The sequence below is a fragment of the Hyaena hyaena genome, unplaced genomic scaffold, assembly GCF_003009895.1.
Source record: "Hyaena hyaena isolate Hyena2069 unplaced genomic scaffold, ASM300989v1 scaffold_81, whole genome shotgun sequence".
Taxonomy (NCBI): domain Eukaryota; kingdom Metazoa; phylum Chordata; class Mammalia; order Carnivora; family Hyaenidae; genus Hyaena; species Hyaena hyaena.
Window position 1 is genome coordinate 2,261,301 of NW_024080714.1, and position 13,105 is coordinate 2,274,405.

Consider the following 13,105-nt stretch of genomic DNA (forward strand, 5'->3'; position numbering starts at 1 on the left):
AATGACACGAACAACTGCTTTGTAATTACTTTGTTGATGGGGAGCACACGTTGATAGACTTTAAGATATCAGTCGTTGCTTTTTTAAAACCATCCACAAAAACGTCATAGCTATTTATAAACATGAAGGCAAGACAAAGTCATATTTCCTCTTACACAAAATAAAGGGGTGAACTAGATGGGTCCTCCGGATGCTTTCAGCTCGAATAGTGTAGACAGGGTCCTCAAATTCCCCACGCACAGACTGCTAGGAAAAAGTCCCTTTCTCGTTGCGCAGAAGATGCGATCTGCTTTAACCGACATAATCAACCCCAGTTGTGGGCCATTCTCGCTCTGTCAAGCTGTGCATTCCTTTGGGGAAGCCCTGAAGTGCACCAATGAAGATGTTATTGCTTCTGCTGATTCCAAAAAGCCACAGGTTTGGTTCCACTCCCACAGAAAATCTGAAAGCTTTCCTGATTCTTTGACGGAGTGCTCACAGCAGGTCGTGCTGGTGGGTAAGCCAAGAGAAGTCTGACGAATCCTGGAACCTAAGCCCTGCTCTGCTTGCACGAACTTCTGACATGCAGAATTAAAGCACGTCGTTTCACTTCCCCCACACATCAAGCTTCTCTCCTGAGAAATGGGTTGAATTACAAGCTTTCTAAGGTCATTCTGTTCTAAAATGCTTATGGATACATGACAGCAAGGAAAGTAACATAGCGCGGTTTGTGATCTGGGACATGTTTAATATGTGTATGTGAATGGAAATCCTCATGTCTGTACCACTATTATTCTTCAAAGTTTGTCCTGTTTGCTGCACACAGAGACAGAAATGTACTGAAATTCTTCAAGAATCTCTAATGCATTCTATAAATATTTGAAGATTTTCCTTTAGACACCACGTAAATGACAGGAGGTGTGACTTAACGTTGACGATAAAATGGGTAGGAGCCCATCCCACTTGCAGAACTACCCATTTACTGATTTGCTGAAAATTCCAAGTGCTGGCTGCCAACTGTGTGGACACCATTCAAGTTTTGCTCAATTTTCTAATTAATAAGATTTATCAATGGGGCGCCTGGGTGGCTTAGTCGGTTAAGCGTCTGACTTTCGCTCAGGTCATGATCTCGCGGTTCGTGGGTTCGAGCCCCGCGTCAGGCTCTGTGCTGACTGCCAGCTCAGAGCCTGGAGCCTATTTCAGGATCTCTGTCTCCCTCTCTCTCTGACCCTTCCCTGCTCATGCTATCTCTCTCTCTCTATCCTAGAAATAAATAAAAATAAAAAATAAAAAAAACAATCTTCACTTTAAAAAAAAGATTTATCAAGCCACCAAAATTTAGTGTCTGTGACATACAGCTCTTTGGAAAATGCCACACTGCAATGACATTCTCAACAAATACACGGGCTCCAGCAACGTCAACCATCCTTCTGGACCCAATTTCCTCACACATTTAGACTAATGGCCAAGGCGGGACTCATTATGGTTGGATTTGGGGACATCCCCCGACATTTAGACAGATCATTTTAAAATCTTGATGACACTGGGGAGCCTGGGTGGCTCAGTCGGTTAAGCGTCCGACTTCAGCTCAGGTCATGATCTCATGGTTCGTGGGTTTGAGCCCCGTGTCGGGCTCTGTGCTGACAGCTCAGAGCCTGGAGCCTGCTTTGGATTCTGTGTCTCCCTCTCTCTCTGACCCTCTCCCGCTCATGCTCTGTCTCTCTCTCTCTCTCTCTCTCTCTCTCAGAAATAAACATTAAAAAAACTTTAAGTAAAAAAATAAAAAATAAAATCTCGATGACATGGAAACCTGCAGTAGAACTAGCAAAACGCCGCTTGTTAGAGTCTCTTGGAAAGATAGAAATGGGTTCTAGGGTTTATGGAAGAGACAGAAATGCTTTTCTGTTAACAGTTATTACAAAATAGATGTTCTTAAATACACTGAAATATTCTCTACTGGTGTTCAGTTTTTTTAATGTTTATTTATTTTTGAGAGAGACAGAGTGTGAGCAGGGGAGGAGCAGAGAGAGAGAGGGAGACACAGAATCAGAGCCGTCAGCACAGAGCCCGGCGCGGGGCTTGAACTCACAGACCGGGAAATCACGACCTGAGCCGAAGCCAGACGCTTCGTCAACTAAGCTATCAGGTGCCCCAGGTGTTCACTTTTAATATGCTTATAATTAATACATTTAACAAATCTTTTCTTTAAATGTTTCTTTTAGGGCGCCTGGGTGGCTCAGTCGGTTAAGCGTCCGGCTTCGGCTCAGGTCATGATCTCACGGTTCGTGGGTTCGAGCCCCGCGTCGGGCTCTGTACTGACAGCAAGCTCAGAGCCTGGAGCCTGCTTCCGATTCTGTGTCTCCCTCTCTCTCTGACCCTCCCCTGCTCACGCTGCCTCTCTCTCTCTCTCTCTCTCAGAAATAAATAAAACATTAAAAAAAATAAATAAATAAATGTTTCTTTTAAAAAAATGGTGCCTGTCAAACAGCAAATCATAAATCAATCAGAAGCAGGGGAAACCACTGCATTTACAGGTGGATGCCATCCAAGTGTCCTGGCCCTCTCTGGCAAAGTAACAGGTCCTCCCAATCTGGGTCAAGACACTTCAGGCCAGCACCACGCAGGGGAAGGACCCGGGAAAGGGTGCCGGGACCCTACCCTCACACCCCCACCTCCTCTCCAGGCTGGGTGTCCTACCAGGGCAATAGTCACCCAAAGGGTAGGGTTTCTCAAGCTACAAAGAGCCACCAGCAACACCTGATGTGCTCGAAAGGTGCGCCCCGGGTCCCCAGATTCACCAAGTAGGCTCCAGGAATCCGCACTTCAAACCTGCAGTTAGAGTGAACTTTTAACTCCCGGACGGATGGGCAAATTCAAGTTTGAGAACTGCCGTCTCTGGCTTCAGTTTCTCCACCTCTAAGAGGAGGTAGCAGGACCTGACCGTTACCTAAGTCCTCTCCTGACTGGTTTCCACAATCCACGCGCTAAGACTCAGCAATGCCAGGGTGCCTGGGCGGCCGGGGGTGGGGGGGGAGCGGTGGGGGTGAAGCGCTAGACTCTCCATATCGGCTCAGGTTGTGGTCTCTGTGGTGGTGAGGTTGAGCCTGAAGGCGGTGCTGAGTGTGGAGCCTGCTTGGGATTCTCCTCTCCCCACCCCTACCCCGGTCCCTCCCCACTCTGCACACACTCACTAACTCTCGAAAATAAATAAATAAACATAAAAAAGATTCAACGATGCCATCACGTTACGGACATTTTCACAGGAGCTCCACCTAGGGACCAATGTGGCTATTTTGTGCCACACATACTCCACGTGGCTACTGTGTCTACACATCTATACCTGCCCACCCCGCCCTACACTTCCAGAACTCCACCTACATCATCGCCTCCACAGAGACACTGATCTTATCTGTTTCTTCCTCAGCCCTTCTTCTAGTTCAACACTGAATTCTCCAACACCTGGTTCCAGAGGCCCTGAAATTCATATTATCCACAGCCTCCAAGATCACAGATATTTGCCTCCTCTCTATATCTAATTATTCATTTTGGATTTACCAGGACTCAACACGTTCCCCAGCCCTGCCCTGCTCACGAGTGTTGGGTGATGGCTACTGGCCCTCTAGTAATGCTCAAACGCCGGGGAGCGTAATTGCGGGGAATATGCTGCTTTTAAATTCTCATAAAGTTCTGCCTTCTGTTTTCTTATACTCAATACTACACAGAATCATGGAGTTTTATAGCTCAAAGGACCCCTACGTCACTTGGTCCACTGTGACTCCCCCCCCCACCACCACCACCAAAGTTGCAAATTCAGAAATGGAAACTCTGAGAGGTGGTCATGTTGTGTTCAAGACCACACACTTATTTTTGGCAAAACTACCCAGAACCCAGGCTCTTGAATCTATCCAAAACGATAAACTCCAGTCTTTTTTCAATACAGCATGTTGACTGCCTGGGTCATTACCTCCGACTGGGCGCAGAGCAAGAACAATTCCATCAAACACATACAAGTATCTTTCAAATAGTTCATTCTTTGTTACCCATTAGAAGAAAAAGGGGCTGATAATAGTCATTTGGTCCCAAAGCATCACAAACAAGTATGGAATGATCGCTTTTAAATAGTTAAGGGGGGGGGGGGGGGCACCTGGGCGGCTCAGTCGGTTAAGTGTCTGACTTTAGCTCAGGTCACGATCTCATGGTTCATAGGTTCAAGCCCCGTGTCAGGCTCTGTGCTGACAGCTCAGAGCCTGGATCCTGCTTTGGATTCGGTGTCTCCCTCTCTCTCCACCCTCCCCTGCCCGCACTCTGTTTCTCTCTCTCTCAAAAATAAACATTAAAAAAAATTAAAAACAGTTACTAAGGAAGCCAACTGAGAGAGGATTCACAGACGCACATAAAACCTCAATGTGGGCAACGCCACCATTTAGCACGTCTGAATCCTAAAGGAGGACAGAGTATACGTTCCTAGAGAAAGTCAACGGGTAGGAAAGGGTCAGGGAGACCTTCAGAAGGAGGACATGTGAGATGACCCAGGAGGGGTAACTGCTCTCCAGATAAACCACCACAATTCTGACCCGGCAGAAAATGAAAAGAAGCGAGCTGCCGGCAGGCGCTGGATGTGTATGTGATGAATGGATCCAATCAGAGGTGTTTCTGATGTGAGTCTTATGTAAAATGAAGTTATCTGCCCACAATGACACACTGTGCATTTCTCAACAAGAAGTTCAGCAGACAGCTGTGAAGGGAGAGTTATCACAGAGAAGTACGGTTTTGGAGTGATTATGTTTTTCCAGAGGCAAAGTTCAAAATAGAACAGTTAAATGGGAAAATATTTCGGCTTTTGGCAAACATTCATCAAGGTTTCATGTCTTCATACAGTAAGTATTAATCTCAGACGTTTCAAATGCCACCAACACAAACGATAACTTAATTCATCCGAATGTATTCCAGATGTGCTCTTCCTCGGTTTCGTTCCTGTGTACAAATCCCCTCTTCTGAGAGTACAAAACTGTCCATTTTAAACCAGCGCTATGGTTATCCAGAGTGGGAAGGGTAAATACGACTATTCTCTCAATGACCACCCCAGTGTGAGGCCCAAAGAGGAAATTGATGAGGACTTGGTGCATCAGCTACTAGAACACATTGGGAACCACTTGAAAATAATTTTTCTTTTCTTCCTGAGAAATCTAAGGCCTTCCTATGTTCAGGAGAATTACCAAATGAGTAGAAGGTACATTCCAGACCAAAATCTAGATCCATTAATACTCAATGCGACGGCATCGCTACTACCCCAACATGTATTTTTAGCATTTTATTATTAATTCCATATATTTATTTACTTTTAATATTTATTTATTTTTGAGAAAGAGAGAGAGAGAGAGAGACAGTGCCAGCAGGGGAGGGGCACAGAGAGAAAGGGAAACACTGAATCCGAAGCAGGCTCCAGGCTGGCAGCACAGAGCCCAAGCCCTACACGGGCTTGGAACCCACAAACTATGAGATCATGACCTGAGTCATGACCGAAGTCAGACGTTTAACCAACTGAGCCACCCAGGCACCAGGATAAAGTCCATTTAAAATAGCCAAATATTTGGCAAAGGGTCACTCAACTCTAGAATCGTATCACCTTCAAAAACAATTTCAAAGAACACGTCACACTCTCTCTCAACCAGCGCTGAAGAGTGGCCCACGGAGCACCATGCTGAACCTGGAAGGCGTACAGAAAAAAAAGAAGCCAAGCACTCCCTACACAATGGTGAAATCCACAGCTAGATATCACACCACGAATGCAATGACCGGGACAGACCACATGCACTAGAAACCCGAGAGAGGCGGGACACTCAGGAGGCAGGCTCCGCGGAGTCTCAACGGGTGACCGCCACAAGGCATGTGCCAATCAGGGCAAAACCATCAAAGGGGACAGCGCACAACGGGAATGGAAAACCAAAGGAGCGGAGCCCGTGCTCTGCCACACCGTCCCACAGCTCCATCCCGTGGAACATCCTTATTTTACAGGATCTGAGAACGCCACATCACACATGCGAGGAGGGAGGAATGAACACTTCTGGAACTTCTGCGTTGTGGCAGGCAAGGTTCTAAGCACATTATGCAAATTAATTCATAATTTCTCAATTCTCAAAGCGATCTTCCATAAGGAATGCACTGCTGTCACCCTCCTTTTAGAGATGAAAATCTTGAGCCATAGAAACCTCTTTACTAGACAAAACACACACATACACACACACACACACACACACACACACACACTTTCAAAACAGATGGTTACAAGAGGGGAGGTGGGGGGCGCCTGGGTGGCTTAGTCAGTTAAGCGTCCAACTTTCGCTTAGGTCATGATCTTGCGGTTCGTGGGTTTGAGCCCCCCGTCGGGCTCTGTGCTGACTGCCAGCTTGGAGCCTGGAGCCTGTTTCCGTCTGTGACTCCCTCTCTCTCTGACCCTCCCCTGCTCACGCTGTCTCTCTCTCTCACCTAGAAATAAATAAAAATATTTAAAAAAAATAAAAAATAGAAAAACAAGACGGGAGGTGGGTGGGAGCACCGGTGAACAGGGTAAGGGGATTAACAGAACACTTACATTGAGGCACATAAGCACTGAGTAAAGGACAGAATTGTTGAATCACTGTAATGTACACCTGAAACTAACACTGTGCATTCACTACACCAGAATTTTTTTTAAAAAACTAGACCACTTTGAATTTTAAAATAATATTGCACTAAACCCCATCAATACGTTTTAAAGGCAATGAGAATCCTTACCTTTTACCAGTATAGGGGGAAATTTGCAAGCTTATTTACTATGCCATTTCCCAGACTACTAATGACAAGAGAACCTTCAAAACTCGAGTTTTGCATCCTGTCTGCAATGCAGAGGAATCAGTAATGCGAACTCCTGAAGAACTATGTCCAAGAGACCCAATCAGAAATCTAACCAAGAATTTAAAAGAAACCTTGTAACCCAACACCATGAAAAACACAATGAAAGCTGCCTCCAGATTCTGTTATTCAATCTAGAAACCTCATATATGGAAACAAAGCAGCCCAGCTTCCAGCTGGATGGAATGCCTGGAATCGCACTGGATCCCAGGGCAGACAGAATCCAAGTCAGGAAAGGCACTGACACATGCCCCTGGCAGGGAACCTTCGCAGGGCATCAGCCTGTATGTGCTGGCCCTGATCTGTGGGAGGGCTTCTGACTGGGAACTTCTTGTTCTTCCTTAAAATTCTGAGCTCAGTCATAAAAATTAAAAACTTCCAAATTCTAGGTTGTCATTGAAATCTTCGACTCACGTACAGCTACAGACACACCAACAGTCGGCAGGATGAAAGAAGAAGATGAAAGCAGACAGAGCGGTGTGACTTTGTTAGGATGTGAACTTGGGCGAGGGGCCGCCACAGGTCTCCAACCTTGCTCCCTGTCGCGGAGATCGGTGGACATCCTTCACTGGACACACCCTCCCTGCCCTCCACACTATCTCCCTCACGAGCCCTCTCCACCGCCTCTATTCCAGGAAACCATGTCCTCAAGGGTCCCCAGCCCTCCATGCCGGTGCCTTTTCATCAGCAGCCCTATCACATCTGCTCATCTTTCCACACCACCCCTGCCTTCCTAAATCTACTCACCACCAGCCTAAGAGGGGCTCGCTCTAAAATGCAAATCTCTGCCCCAAAAGTGATCTGCTCTTCTGTCACAAGGTCACTTGCTTTTCTTCTCTACTTGAAGTTTTAACTTTGAAGACTTAAGGTACTTAATACGACGTAGGGGCTCACTAAATGCCTATTTAGTGCAGAGGGCCAGTCGTTCAGGCGTGTGTCTTCCTCACGCCACGAGCGCTCTTTTCAGAGGATTAAGTGGGACGGTTACCCAGAGCCTAGCCCAGCGCCTGAGAGGCACTTCCTGCCACAGATTCGGACTTTCATCGGGTTGCCATTCGGCTTCCCAAAGTGTGCAAAGTACTATCACACACGGGTGCTCACTGGACCCTCTGATAACTCTGAGACCGATGAGGTTACCTTAAGAAACAGAGGCCAGTGAGGTTTAAGGCCTGCACAATCGAGGCTAGTTTGTGCAAAGACCTACTGATTACGAATCGTGAGTTTTTCTCTGATGCCTTTTTGTCAGGAGTTCTGGCATGGTTAACAGACAACAATTCCTACCCATCTCTTCCATGAGGTTTACCCAACCTTACTGCACTTCTGAACTACAAACACACGGGCCAAATTCCACTACCATGGCCTCCGAGGACTTTGGTTAGTTCCGTATCAAATCACTGCTTTAAGCAAACTGTCAGCTGGCTTGTTCATTCACTCCTTCATTCAGCAATTATTTACCACCTGCCCATTTGACACCAGGCACTGTGTTTGGTGCTGAGAAACTTCCCTTTCCCTGAGAAATGAGAATTATACCATACAAGGTTTTCCAACTGAAGCCAATGGCAGAAGATACAGAATGTGGGCGCCTGAACAGACACCTGAATGAAGAGCAGTGAACTAAAAGCCAGAGAGTCCGAGAGCTCATCATAGCTATGCTCCCACGTAAGCTGTGTGACCTTAGGCAAGTCCCTGGCCCTGGGTTTCCTGACCCATAAAATGGGAAGACTGGTCCATATTAACTTTCAACATATTAACATTCTGTGCTATGAATTCTAGCGATTCCAGGATTCCAACCACCAAGTTCTTCTGACACTTACAAGTAGATCTGATACCACAATTTTATAAACTTTTGTGATCTTAGAATGTCTTAAGTTCTTACACGAAACGGCACTTCTGTTCAATTTATTAACACATGTCAACGTAAGCAAAGCTCTTTTTGGCCTGACTTTCAAGACCTTTGCACCTTCTCTAGGCAAATCATGATTAGACCTATAAACCTTAGTGCCTTCCAAAGTCGCGAAGGAGGCCCACTACATGCTGGCACACATCCCTGATGCCCACCTACAAATTCACAGTCCTAGATTCTTCCCTGTAATCAAGGAGAAGACATCTGTCTAAGAATCGCCCTGAACAGCCAGCCAGACAGAAGACAGAGCAAACTGAAGCACATTCCTATGTGCTGACTTGCAGGAGAAATCTTTCCCCTTCACGATGCTTTCTTGCTTCACAACTTTCTAGACTTCTATGGAAGTGATCCTTTCTTTTCTCACTCATTCAAGCAATCTTAACTGAGCTCCTGCTCTCGGGGTGTCTGTGATGGGTGCTGATTACAGCAGTGGGAACAGGCTGCAGGGTCATCACTAGCCCCCATGGTGTTTTTGGGTGAATTCCAAAAGATACTACTACTCTGGTCCAGTGGAGACAAATGGTGCACCAGGGGTTTGGGAAGTGGAGTGCAAAACTTCGGCCTCGACTCACCCACTGGACAGGATAACTTTGTGCAGTGAACAACTTGCACAACTGTACAAAGTAGCACCGCTAGATGTGTTTAAAAAAAAAAAATCATGTTCTAGTAGAGGCACTGCATACTATAAAAGAGCGAGCTTAAGTGCCTAGAGATAATGGGGAAGAAAAGGCTCCTGGAGAAGGTATTTGACTGACACATGAAGGATGTATGCGTAAACAGCAGATGGAAATTGGAGTAAGAACAGTGTACGCGGAAGGTTCATTCATTCCAGATACTGGCCTAGAAATGACAACTTGGAATTAGTGTGATGTGTCTGGCAGTGTGCAGTGCATGTGTGTAAAGAGGAGAGGGAGGGGGAGACTCAGGGAACAGCCCCTGGACAAGACTGAAAAAGCAGCAGGAGCCAGACTACGAAACACCTTATATGGTAGGACGTGTGAAGGTGTGAAAACCTGATTCTGAGATCACCAGGGACTTGTTTTGCCACGAAAAATATACTCTTCTTCAATTACACCTCGCCATATTTTTTTACATTTACCAAACACAAAACTCTCTGATACCCTGAAGCATCAAGTCTGATCTTATGAGTCAAGCAGGTAAAATCCGACAGAAATCTGCTTTTAGAACTGTACCAACGTTGTCTGATAGTTCCTTTTCAGGACGTAAAAAGCTTAAAGAATAAAGAACATCAGCAAATATCTTTAAATGGACAGATTTTAACAGTTCGTGCTCAAATTATAAGCCCAGCAATGGACATTTTTCATTTAGAGCCTAGGTCTGAAATATGTATAGCATGTGGTCTGCACCTGTAAGACAAAAACTTCTAAAGCCACCCCAGCTTAAACCGCTGGAGATGGCCAGGTGCTATCCATTAGAATAATTACGGCCGCAGCATTTGAGAAACAGGAGGCAGAAGGAGGGAACAACACAGAAGAGAACCTCAAGACCTTCGCCACGTAGAATACGAGCCTTATCACGACCGAGGCTGCCTGGAAGATTTCAAGGGTCACCAGGCAGCCTCTTAGATGGGCCACCACAGAGGCAATGCAGAAAAACACCCTCATGAACGGGATTGTCTTCAGAACCAAGCAGTCTCCTCTCCCCCTCTCCCCCCCTCCCCCCCATTAAATAAAGTCACCCATTTCGCGATTTTAAGAAGAAAGGAGGGGCGCAGAAAGTCATCGCTATTAAGTTTCGCGGTTCCTTAAAGACAAACCACGCTGTGCAATCTTACTCCATACCTTCGCGGCGGCTGCCGGCAGCCCATTGTGGCCAAGAAAGGACTCTTTTCTTCCTTAACTGGTTTTGGTAAATACGATCCATTTGGGACGCAACGTGTCGGCTTTCCCAGAAACTTGGCACCTCGGCCCCCCTAGGAGCAGGGCCCGTCGGGGACGGTCGGCTGGGCAGGCGCCGCGGGACCTGGCACCCCCCACCCCCCGCCCCCGTCCTCCCCGAAGGGTCGGGGCTCCCACCGCCCGCGGGGCCCGCGCGCCCCGGAAAGTTGCGCCGCCGAGGGACGCGAGCGGCTCCCCCGGCCCCTCCCCGGCTCCGCCGCCGGCCCCCGCGACGGCGCGGCGACCCGCTGACGCGCGAGGCCCGGGCACCTCGTGGAGGGGAGTTGCGGCGAGTGCGGCCCCGCAGCTCCCTCCCGGGGAAGGGCTGAGCGCCGCGGGCCGGCGGGCCGCCGGGAGCCGCGCGCGGGGACGGGGACCGGTGCGCGCCCGCCGCCCCTTACCTTGGCTCCGGCGCCGGGCCCCGCTCGCCCGCCGGCCCCACGGCCGTGCCCGCCCCGCCCGCCGCCGCCGCCCCAGCGCGGGGCCCCGCGGGGACGCCGGCGGCGCCGGGGACCAGAAGTTGCGGGGGTCGCTCGCTCCTCCTCGGCGGCCACGGCCGGCCCTCGCCCTGCGAGCAGCGCCAGTGCGGGCGAGCGCGGCCGCCCCTCCTCCCCGGGCCGCTCGGCCCGCCCCCCTCCTCCCCGCCCGGCACCCCCCCCCTCCGGTCCCCGCCCCTCCCCCCACCCCTGCCCCGACCGTCGCCCCTTGCGCTCTCTTTGGGACGCGCCCACTAACGCGAACCCAGGACTCGCGCGCGCCGCGTGGGCGCCTACCCCGAGCTGGGCGCCCTGCTGGCCACCCAGGCGTGCGGACGCTGCAGCTCCTTCCCCGGAGAGCCAGGGTGGAGCCGACGGCTCCCGGGGTGCCGCCGAGGACGGTAGCCGAATCCCACGTCTCGTGCGCCAGGCAAGAAGGAGATGGAGGTGTGACGCCCGGAGACCCGAGGGCGCAGGAGAAGCTGCGGGGTTTCCGAGCGAAACCGGAGTAATCCCCGGGGCGGGGATGATGGGGACCAAGGGGACGCCCACGGGAGGCGGCAGTGATCCTGCGATCGCGGCCCTCGGTCCTTGCGTTTACAGAGGACCCCCCCCCCCCACACACACACACACCCCGCAGAGGACAGGGAAGGGAAGGGAGGTGTAGTCCAAGCGTGGATCCTTCAAGAAGCAGGCGCCGAAACAAGACGGACGAGCCTCGGAAGGATTTCTTAGGGCAAATGGCTGTGAGAGTAAATGGGAAAAGGAGAGAGCCGGGCTTTACACCCTAGCCTCCTGCAGTCTGAGCAGGATCTCCTGGTTCCCCTTGGGGCCCACCTGCCTGGTGTCCGTGGCTACCAGTCATTGGCTGGGAAGTGTGGCCTGGGGCACAGACCCAGGGATGAATTTCAGAGCACAAAAGCCAGGCCCTTTGGTCATTCAAGCTCCAAGATGGCTGCAGGCAGAGCCTCCCCACTGCCCACAGTCCAAAAAAACCCACGGAATCAACTCTCCCCAACACACCTGCAGTTTCTAAATTAAGCCCCGAGGGTTTATTGTGGTCTGGAGGGCCTGGTTCTCCACCTTCCACTGATCTGCTCCCAGCCGCCCCCTCCCCACCTGCGTAGGCTCTCCTGGCCCTGTCTCCACAGGTGCACACATGGCCCTGGGGGGGGGGGGGAGACCTCCTCACTCCTCTCACCCTTCAGTACTCAATTCAGCCACCACCGCCTCTGAGGAGCTTTTCCCACTGAGCGCTTGACTTACTTCTGCCACAGACCTACCACACTGGCATCTTCTTGTTCTGTTTTTCCTATGTTCCCCCCTCCTCTTGTATTGCAATCATTCACAATGTCTTATAAAATTTATTGTTTTTCCTGATTATACAAGTAATATGTTCATTGCACAATCCTGGAAGAATACATACAATCCAAATGTCTCCACGCCCCCGGCCTTCTAGGAGCAGCCTTCCTTGATCACCCAGAGTCTGTGGCTCAGTCTGGGTCCAGTCAGGAGAGAGAAACCACACAGCAATTAAACAGTAGAAATTTAGGGGCTCCGTCGATTAAGCCTCTGACTTGGACTCGGCTCGTGGCCTTGCAGTTCGTGAGTTCAAGCCCTGCGTTGGTCTCTGTGCTGACAGCTCAGAGCCTGCAGCCTGCTTCAGAGGCTCTCGCTCTCGCTCTCGCTCTCGCTCTCTCTCTGCCCCTCCTCCACTTATATGCTCACTCTCTCTCTCTCTCTCTCCCTCTCAAAAATAAACAAATAAAAAAAAAAGACAGTGAAAGTTTAAAGAATCGTTAACTACAGCAGGATTTGGAGCAATGAGGACTGGCCAGTAAGAAGTAAAGAGAACGCAACAGAAAACAGGTAGAGCACCTATGGGGATCTCGGAGCAGCCACTATTCCTAGGGCTGGGACAGAGCACCGAAAGATGAGCCTCCTGGTCCCCAACACTG

The 13,105-nt window shown here is 49.6% G+C and overlaps 1 protein-coding gene across 2 annotated transcripts in view; it reads right to left on the minus strand.

Annotated features, from left to right (window-relative positions):
- The window catches only part of TIAM2 (TIAM Rac1 associated GEF 2), a 231,503-nt gene extending 220,411 nt beyond the window's left edge, over positions 1-11,092 (minus strand). The window contains exon 1 of one of the 2 annotated variants that reach the window (XM_039234099.1): positions 11,073-11,092. The gene's annotated coding sequence lies outside the window, so the exon portion shown is untranslated. Of the gene's footprint in view, positions 1-10,575; positions 10,679-11,072 lie in introns of those variants that run through there. The other variant, XM_039234098.1, reaches the window with a different exon arrangement.
- Positions 11,093-13,105: the final 2,013 nt, after the last annotated feature.